The sequence below is a fragment of the Phoxinus phoxinus genome (assembly GCF_949152265.1).
Source record: "Phoxinus phoxinus genome assembly, chromosome: 8".
Taxonomy (NCBI): Eukaryota; Metazoa; Chordata; class Actinopteri; order Cypriniformes; family Leuciscidae; genus Phoxinus; species Phoxinus phoxinus.
Window position 1 is genome coordinate 19,058,830 of NC_136883.1, and position 9,911 is coordinate 19,068,740.

At 37.9% G+C, this 9,911-nt stretch overlaps 1 long non-coding RNA gene across 1 annotated transcript; it reads right to left on the reverse strand.

The window, feature by feature from the left end:
* Positions 1-2,754: 2,754 nt before the first annotated feature.
* LOC307002829 lies at positions 2,755-9,463 on the reverse strand. The gene is made up of 4 exons (XR_013798558.1): positions 7,902-9,463; positions 4,285-4,462; positions 3,600-3,676; positions 2,755-3,402 (listed from the first exon to the last, which is right to left on the reverse strand). It is a non-coding gene; the product is annotated as an uncharacterized lncRNA (long non-coding RNA).
* Between the last annotated feature and the right edge of the window lie 448 nt (positions 9,464-9,911).

The following is a 9,911-nucleotide window of genomic DNA, read 5'->3' on the forward strand; positions in this document are numbered from 1 at the left end:
TAATGCACATACAGGATATTTTTGTGTTTCTTAGAGGTTGAATTCATTTCAAAATCTGCCAAACTTCCAGTACTACTTCGGAATGGGAGGTCTACTTCATAAATTTTATGAAAATTGTAAAAATAATGGTTCAGTTCACTCAAACAACATAGGAAATGGAGGCGCCCTTATATGGGCAGTAATGTCAACTAGTAAAAAAGTTTGGTACTGCCCAAACTAAATCTCACTGAAAGCTTATTTTTTGAGATATCAACCTAAAATTTGAAACACAGCTTGTTCAGAATTTTGGCTTTGATTTATTTTGTTGCATTTTTAGAGTCCTCCAGGTTTTTAAAATATATATTTTATATAAAAATTAATAATATTTTTTTTTACATTGTACATTTTCATAAACTTTTTTTCTATTTAACCCTCTGGGGTCGGCAATCACGCCGGCGTGATTTGTGCAATTTTTTTCACATAGTAGCTGAATAAACTTAAAATACTCCGTCATATATGGTCATACAGACTTAATACATATGAAAAAAGAATCGGTGATATGTCTACTTTTGTATGTGTCCACTTACAATCAAAACAAAACGTTGTGCTTTAGTAAAATAAAGAAATTAAACAGAGTGTGCTTTCTGCCTCTCCGTATCGTGAACTTTTTTTTTCTTGAGCACGTCTCTAAACAAACAAAACTCAGCGAATAATTGTCACACATTTATGTCGATTCTAAAAATCATGCTTCCCCCATAATTGTTGAATCACGGAAGCTACACCTGATATTTTGCCAATAGATTTATTATTTAAACATGTGTCATCAGAGAGAAACACAGGCATATAAGAATAAGGCTACATGAGAGGAGGTCTTCATTCTAGATTTCTCTATTCCCTATTATTCTGTCTTCTCACCCCATCATGCTAGATGTAAATGGTTTCTGGGTTTCTCCTTCCTTACCCCATAATCTCTATGTTTCCTCCTTCCTCTCACCCCCTCATCATGCCTTAATGTTTCTCTGAGGTGGTACAGTAAGATTCAGCGTATATACATCACAGAGAGATTTACAACTTCCTTGTAAGGTAGAAAAACATATTGCTAATGTTTAAAGATGAAATGTCTACCTAATGCACATGGTCAATCCACTATCCACATTAATAAACTATTTCTTCAGTGTATACATTAGTGGTGTATACAAATGGTACATTTGCATCAGTTGCAACATTCATTCTCCTTGCAAAGAGCATACCAACTGTACACATTTGAAGTACCATCATCATTGGAACATCTCCGCTAAGTGAACATTGCATACCTCTGAGCAAAATATATCTCTACCAGCTCTCTGCTCAGCACACATGTACAAACATAATCTGACTTCACAAAATAGATTATGAAATTATAAAGAAAATTAATAAAGAAAACTAATACAAAAAAATAACATTAAACAGTCAATTGTTCAGTCTTCAATTTATGAGCTCTATATCTTTATAAACATTTAAGTGTGTAGTTTTAAATAATCTGTTTCAAAACAAAAACAAATATTCTCTTTTTAAGTAATTTGTATAGAACCAACAAGATATTCAATTCAATTCAAATTTATTTGTATAGCGCTTTTCACAATACATATTGTTTCAAAGCAGCTTTACAAAAAATGCATTTCAAAAATGTACAAACAAAAATACAGTTAGTTAATCATAAATTTAGGGCATAACATATCGCCGGCGTTGGGTCGTCTCTTCACAGGCGTCGAGTCGTCTCATCACAGGCGTTGGGGCATCTGAAGTCTCCATGAGAGGCTGGATACATAACTGGAGCTGACGAACTCTATTTGAGTTATCTCGGGACAGGCGTCCCGAGATAACAACAAAAAAGGCAGATGGGAAATAATTAGCGTAGCTGCTGTTCATAATATGAATGCATTTGATCTGATTTAACTGTAGTATAAAAGGTACGATGCATTATGTGAATGCTTGGCTAAAGAGATGCATCTTTAGTCTAGTTTTAAACTGGGAGAGCGAGTCTGAGCCTCCGACAATATCAGGAAGGCTATTCCAGAGTTTAGGAGCTAGATGTGAAAACGCCCTCCCTCCTTTAGTGGACTTAGTTATCCTAGGTACGACCAGAAGCTTCGAATTTAGCGATCTTAACCCCCTGGGGTCTGAGGGGTTTTTGGGGCCCTTGAGAGGTTTTGACATGCCCTGACATTTGTGCTTATTTCAGCTACTTACAACATACCTTTGGCCAACACATAATTATGCTGTATTGCAGCACAAACTCTGCTACAATAATATGTGAGCAAAATGGAAGTTACATGTTTGCATTTTATAGAAAAAAAATATAATGCGTGGTTAGTAAGTTTTGGGAAAAAATGTGTCACTGCAATGAGCCCATATAACTCATACTGAATAGTTTGGCACAAGACTTTTGAGTTACCATTCTTGTAGGCTAGAATGTTTACTACAAAATGATGTGAAAATCATTCTGATCACTCTTCCACAAAACAACAATATAATGATTTAAACTTTGCAAGTCAGTTTTTGTGCCAGTACTGCTTTATGCGTAGGGGTGTTGATGGCCATGAATATGAATGAGGGGAGACAATAGACACTCCCCCATCCATGGCTAATGCCCCCATCAAGGTGCAGTGAGGCAGAGAGGAGAATCTGAGAATGAGAGGACATTCAAAGGTTTTTTTTTTAATCTGTTTTTATTGTAATTCCTCTATGTGGAGGAACTAAATGTTGTGCCTCACAAGACCACAGTGCTACCGTACATATATAAACATATAGTACCAGTCAAACATTTGGACACATTACCATTTTTAATATTTTTAATATTTTTGGAAGATGGCTGCATTTATTTGATAAAAAATACAGAAACAACAGTAATATTGTGAAATATTATTACAATTTAAAATAATGATTTTCTATTTTAATATACTTTAAAATATAATTTATTTCTTTGATCAAAGCTGAATTTTCAGCATCCTTACTCCAGTCTTCAGTGTCACATGATCCTTCAGAAATCCTTCTAATATCATGATTTGATAATCAGGTATTATCAATGTTGGAAAAACAGTTGTGCTGCTTAATATTTTTTTATAACCTGTGATATTTTTTTCAGGATTCACTGATTAAAAAGAAAAGCATTTATTCAAAATAGAAATCTTTCCTAACAATATAACTTCACACATCCTTTTAAAAAAAGAAAGAAAGGTAGTGTATACTGTTACAAACAGACTCATGGGGGAATGTGAGTAAACAGAGGTCACTTGCGGTCCAGTTTCCCGGGCAGGAATCGCGCAGTCTGTGCAACCATGTCAACATCAGTCTCGGTTTTCCATGACAGGGTGGACTTGGACCTGTTGCTTGTTTGCCTTGGCTCTCTTCGGGACCGGTGCTTGGACATGTTCATTGTCACATCTGTTGATAACACAATCAAAGAAACTGTATTATTATCGCTATCAATCACTAATGGCCATGGATTAAGAAAAAGACAACCGATTTTGTAATTTCACACAAGAATAGGTAGGCCCTACTTGTATATTATGACGAGTATATTATGTATATTGTAAACACAATTACATTTCATCAGTAAAATATTACGTCTGTGCACTTACCATCATTCTCGATTGAGAACTGAACGACACCTGCGTGTCCCTCTGCTGGAGAAGGAGAGTGTGATGCAAACACATTCCTAAAAAAATAAAAACAACTGTGTTAGCATACATTATCCAAAGATGGGCGATTAATGGGTATGGATGCACAATGCATGTAGTCTATATATCTGTTGATGGGCCATAGGACGGAGAAATATCTATTTATGGGCCATAGATCGCGAGCTGTTGATGGCCATTATCTGCGCACGCATTTAGAGCATTTCAAACATTTACACCTGTATTCACAATCATCTGTGGCAATATTTTAGCGTGTGTCATAGGCTAACCAAAACCGAACATTTATATATAAAAATATCATGTCTAGTATTTAGACAGTATCACATTTTACCGGAGGCTGAAATATATTTGCACGAAATCATATTTACACCTAAGCAGATATTCGCAAAAGTCAGTATTTTTAGCATCAGTGTCATAAGCTAATCAAAACGGATTGAAATATAATACAAATATGTTTAGAGAGTAATATCACATTGAAACACGACCATATACGAATGTTAGGGATATTGTAAGGCAATCTTTCCTGTAATATGTCAAAAGCTAACCAAAACTAAGCAAAATATAGTCTGAAAATTCACATGAGTTCTATATAATCAGAGAAGAATTATATAAACACTAAACAACTTACTCGAACTTGTATCCTCTGTGGGATCAATTCGCTCTTGAAAATGCAGCCGTTCTCCGTCTGAGATGCAACCGTTTCTGTGAGGAAAAGGTGAATTCTTCCTCGCTGTCCATAATCATCTGGAGGACGACTTTACCGGAGAAGCGTGCCATCCTCAAAACGCGATGAACTATCCGTGAATCTGACGAGAAACTGCGTGTTTTCATCATGGCATCGATCGGAGGGCGTGTGCGATGCGTATAGATCACCTCAACTATTAGCATGTGAATAGCGCCAGGGGGCGTGGTTGCCTCAGCTCATTAAAAATAATGAAGAGAGAACGGAAAACTGCGCCTCTCCTTGGTTTCAAACGGATTACATAAACTAAGAATATGTGTTTTTTAATATAAATTACTTCATTTAAAAGAAGAGAATTCTAGCTTCATAAAGACAAATGTCTCGTTCCTGAGTGACAAGTATTCGCTGAGTTACAGTTCATTTTCGGACGCGTTTCAGAATGGACTTCCCTGACAGAGAGAAGGCAGAACTCGCATCATGTTTATTTTTCTTTATTTGGCGAAAGACACAACACTTTGTTTTTATTGTGAGTATACACAAAAAAAATAGAAACTTAACTGGATCGAATGATGTAAAACACTTAAATGTAAGATCAAAACCAACTAAGTATTTTTAATCTCTTTTGCACTGATAAGAAAAAAAGCGAGCAGATCACGCCGGCGTGATTGCCGACCCCAGGGGGTTAAAGAGCGCGATGGATTGTAGAGCGATAGAAGATCCCTTAAATACACAGGAGCTAAACCATTTAGGGCTTTATAAGTCAGTAACAATACTTTGTAATTGATACGGAACTTAATAGGTAACCAGTGTAGAGATGATAAAATTGGTGTTATATGATCATATTTTCTTGATCTAGTAAGAACTCTAGCAGCTGCATTTTGGACTAACTGTAGCTTGTTTACTGAGGATGCAGGACAACCCGCTAATAAAGCATTACAGTAATCTAGTCTCGAGGTCATGAATGCATGAACTAACTTTTCTGCATCAGAAACTGATATCATGTTACGTAGCTTAGCAATGTTTCTAAGGTGGAAAAAGGCTGTTCTTGTGACATTTGAAATATGATTTTCAAAAGACAAGTTGCGGTCTAGTATAACACCCAGGTCTTTTACTGTAGAGGATAAAGTAACAGGACATCCTTCTAGATTAAGGTTGTATTGTAAGAGGTTTTGTGGGCAGTTTTTTGGACCAATCAGTAATACCTCCGTTTTATCTGAATTTAATAGAAGAAAATTACACGTCATCCAATATTTTATATCTTTAACACACTCTGTCATTTTAGATAATTTAGTGTTATCATCTGGTCGTGATGAAATATATAATTGAGTGTCATCAGCATAACAGTGGAAACTTATTCCATGTTTTCTTATAATATATTTCCAAGTGGCAGCATATAAATTGAGAATAGCAGAGAGCCTAACACAGATCCTTGCGGCAATCCATAGTTTACTGACGTTATCTTTGATTTAAATGGACAAAATGGTAACGGTCTGATAGGTACGATCTAAACCAGCTTAATGCCTGTCCCTGTACACCAGTGTAATTTTGAAGTCGATCTAAGAGTATTTTATGATCTATAGTGTCGAACGCAGCACTAAGATCGAGTAAAACTAGTATTGAGATACACCCTTGGTCAGAAGCTAAAAGTAAATCATTTGTAATTTTAACCAGCGCAGTTTCTGTGCTATGATGTGGCCTGAATCCTGACTGAAATTTTTCATAGATATCGTTTTCTTGCAAGAAAGAGCACAATTGAGCGGACACAACTTTTTCTAGTATTTTAGACATAAATGGAAGATTTGAAATGGGTCTGTAATTTGCTAGGTTATTTGGATCTAATTGTGGTTTCTTAATAAGAGGTTTTATAACTGCCAGCTTGAACGTTTTTGGAACGTGACCTAAAGATAGAGACGAGTTAATAATATTGAGAAGAGGCTCTTCCACTACAGGTAACACTTCTTTCAGTAGTTTAGTGGGTATTGGATCTAATAAACACGTTGTTGGTTTAGATGCAATGATAAGTTTATTTAGCTCTTCCTGTCCTATAGATGTAAAGCGCTGTAGTTGTTCTTGAGGGGCAATAATTGAGGCTGAATCATAAGACGCTGTCAAAGATTGTACATTTACAATTATGTTTCTGATGCTTTCTATTTTCTCAGTGAAGAAATTCATGAAATCATTACTATTAAAATGTAATGGAATATTTTGGTCAGGTGATGTCTGTTTATTTGTTAATCTAGCCACGGTGTTAAATAAAAACCTTGGATTATTTTGGTTGTTTTCTATTATTTTGCGGAGATGCTCAGCCCTGGCTGCTTTTAGAGCCTTTTTATAATATATAAATAATATATATAGTCTTTAATATAGACTATAATATAGTCTTTCTATATTCTAAAGACCTCTAAATTAGTTTGTTTCCATTTGCGCTCTAAGTTACGAGTTTCTCTCTTGATAACATGCGTAGCACTGTTGTACCATGGTGCTTTAGTTTTCTCTCTGACCTTTTTTAATCTAATTGGTGCAACAATTTCTAATGTACAAGAGAAAATGGTGCTCATACTGCTAGTCATTTCCTCTAGTTCATCTGTTAGTTTGGGTTCACTGAGGAGCGGAGATAGATCAGGTAAGCTATTCAAGAATCTATCTACAGTGGTTGGAAGGATTGTTCTGCCTGGTCGATAACCCGGCGCAACATGACACATTTCAGCAGTGCGTAGTATGCAAGTTATCATGTAATGATCAGTGACATCATCACTTTGCGGTATAATATCTATATCGGTTGGATCAGTTCCATATGATATAATTAAATCTAGAGTATGATTAAGACGATGAGTGGGACCACTGACGTTTTGCTTGACCCCAAAGGAGTTTAATAAATCTGTAAACGCAGCCCCTAACGCATCATTTGTGTTATCAACGTGTATGTTGAAATCTCCAACAATTATTGCCTTATCGACATTGACCAATAGATCTGAGAGAAAATCTGCAAACTCTTTTAGGAAATCAGCGTAAGGCCCTGGAGGTCTATATACAGTAGCCAAGGCTAGAGATAATAGGGATTTCTTTCTTACATCTAGGAGCGTAACATTCAGCACAAGTACTTCAAACGAATCAAACCTGTGACCTGTTTTCTGAGTAACATTAAGAATATCTCTATAGATTGTTGCAACACCACCGCCACGACCAATCAGACGGGGCTCATGCTTATAACAGTATCCCGGTGGTGTGGACTCATTAAGACCGAAATAATCATTCGATTTAAGCCAGGTTTCAGTAAGGCAGAGTACATCGAAGCTATTATCTGTGACCATTTCATTTACAATAACCGCCTTAGGTGTAAGCGATCTAATGTTTAGAAGACCTAGCTTTAGAAATTGTTTTTGTTCACTAATATTGAGATTTTCTGGTTTAATCACAATTAGATTTTTCTTAGATCCTGCAGTAGATTTATTGTTTGGCCTCACTAAACGAGGAATAGACACAGTTTCTATATAGTGTTCTACACTGGTACTTATATAAATTAATTTGGGACAGCAAAGAATGTGATTTGGACTTTGACTTACTAGTCATATGGTGTGCAACGTCTTGGAGATGTTGTCCAACAGAACAGCCGCTCCGATTCTGCTGGGGTGCAGGCCATCAGCACGGTAGAGCCTAGGTCGCTCCCAAAACAGATTCCAATTATTTACAAAGAGCAGTCTCTGTTCATTATACCATGACATTAACCATTCATTTAGTGCAAACAATCTACTGAACCTTTCTTGTCCTTGTCGGTACGTAGGAAGAGGTCCAGACACGACGATCTTTGCTTCAGGCGATGTTCTGCGTACCGTCTCGATCAGGCTCCTGTAGTCTTTCTTCAGAACCTCCGTCTGCCGCAGCCTGATGTTGTTCACCCCCGCGTGCAGCACGACAGCTCCGACGAGCTCGTCACCGTTCAGGATCTCGGGGACCTGCACAGCGACATCGAGAACACGAGCACCAGGAAAGCAGTGAGTGCGCACCATACCTTTACCTGAGGTAGCGCGGACATGCTGGACGATGGAACTGCCGATTATCACAGCATCGTCGCGATCTGTCTCGCGAAACGGGGGAGAAGCGGTTCCGGGTGGAGATCTCGAAGACCGGGAGGGGCGGAGAGGTCCTTGCTCTGGTCCTGGCTCGTGTCTTCCGCTGTGGAATCATCCAGGGTCCATGGTGCCGTGTCGGTGCCGGAGTGAATGAAACCAGGGATCGCGTCCTGTGCAGAGAAGCACGCGGAGTAGAAGAGGACGGAGTCGAAAAGTTACTAACCACTGACTTGTGATGATTGCCGCGTGATGCTTCAAGCGCTGATCGCCGGTCTCGCAGCTCGGCCTGCCTCCCCAGCAGATCACGGATCTGCTTCTCCACGGACTCCAGCTCCAACCACACAGAATGCAGCTCAAACGTGTCCTCACCTGCACTCAGAGGTAGACACACATCCGATATATTCGCCATTATAACAGATGAACAATAAATTAGCAGTGATACTACCAATATCACTACTAATTTAGGACTGAAATCATGGATAGAACCCGTATCCTTTCAGTGATACGAGTGTAAATAAGACGATCGATAGGCGAGACCACGCGTGCAATGCTAGCAAGCTAACGTTAAAGATAGTAATGGAAGTTCGGAAAGTTGGATATAACTAGCGATATCAAAGCAATCCGATTGTTTTTTATAAAGAGTAGTATCGGAGATATGTTCACACGCTGGAAAAATAGAAAATGCTCGTTTATAAATGAGTGTAAAGAAGAAAATCAAGGATTTATGAATCAATTCGACGGAGCTCCAAACACAAACAACACAAACAAACAAACAAACACAAACAAACAACACAAACAACTGTTGAGAAAGATATCCAGTTTCTCAAACACTTGCTCATTAGTTTTAATGTGACCACACCCACACGCAAAAGATATTGACATGCAAATCGTCCACGCGCCACGTGAACACGCTCATTACCTCACAAACAAAGCGGCAAACTTCATCAGTCCTCTGCTGTTCGTCGAGTTTGAAAGACACTCTGTGAGATTATTGGATTTACATCAGAAGAAGAAGAACGAGTTTTGAAGACAAGAAAGATTTTAAGGTAAGAAATAATTCTGAATTATATTAGTTAGTGTTATTGTTGCACAAACTTCACATTGCCATTGAACTGTTGCTCGATGCTTCAGTAAATGTTCTCTGCACGCGCTGTGAGTTTGAGTCAGTCGCGCGACGTGCGTTTGAAAAGCAAAACGCACCAAACATTATCATGGTTTTACTCCAATCTTATTTCATAACGTCATATCGATTGTAAACATTTGAAGTAACATGATAATCAATATATTTGTATCTAGTGTAGTGTTACTGAAGTGTTCCTTTTTGAAGTGCCTGCTATTGTTACGAAACTGCTCCGAGACTAGAAAGTGAGATCCAAATGCAGCTTTATTATATGGGGCAATCCAGACACGTAATCCAAAGAACAGGCAAGAGGTCAAAGCACAGGTAGGCAGTCCAAACAAAAAAAACAAACAAAACAGGCCAGGGTCAGAGGCAAAAGAGTA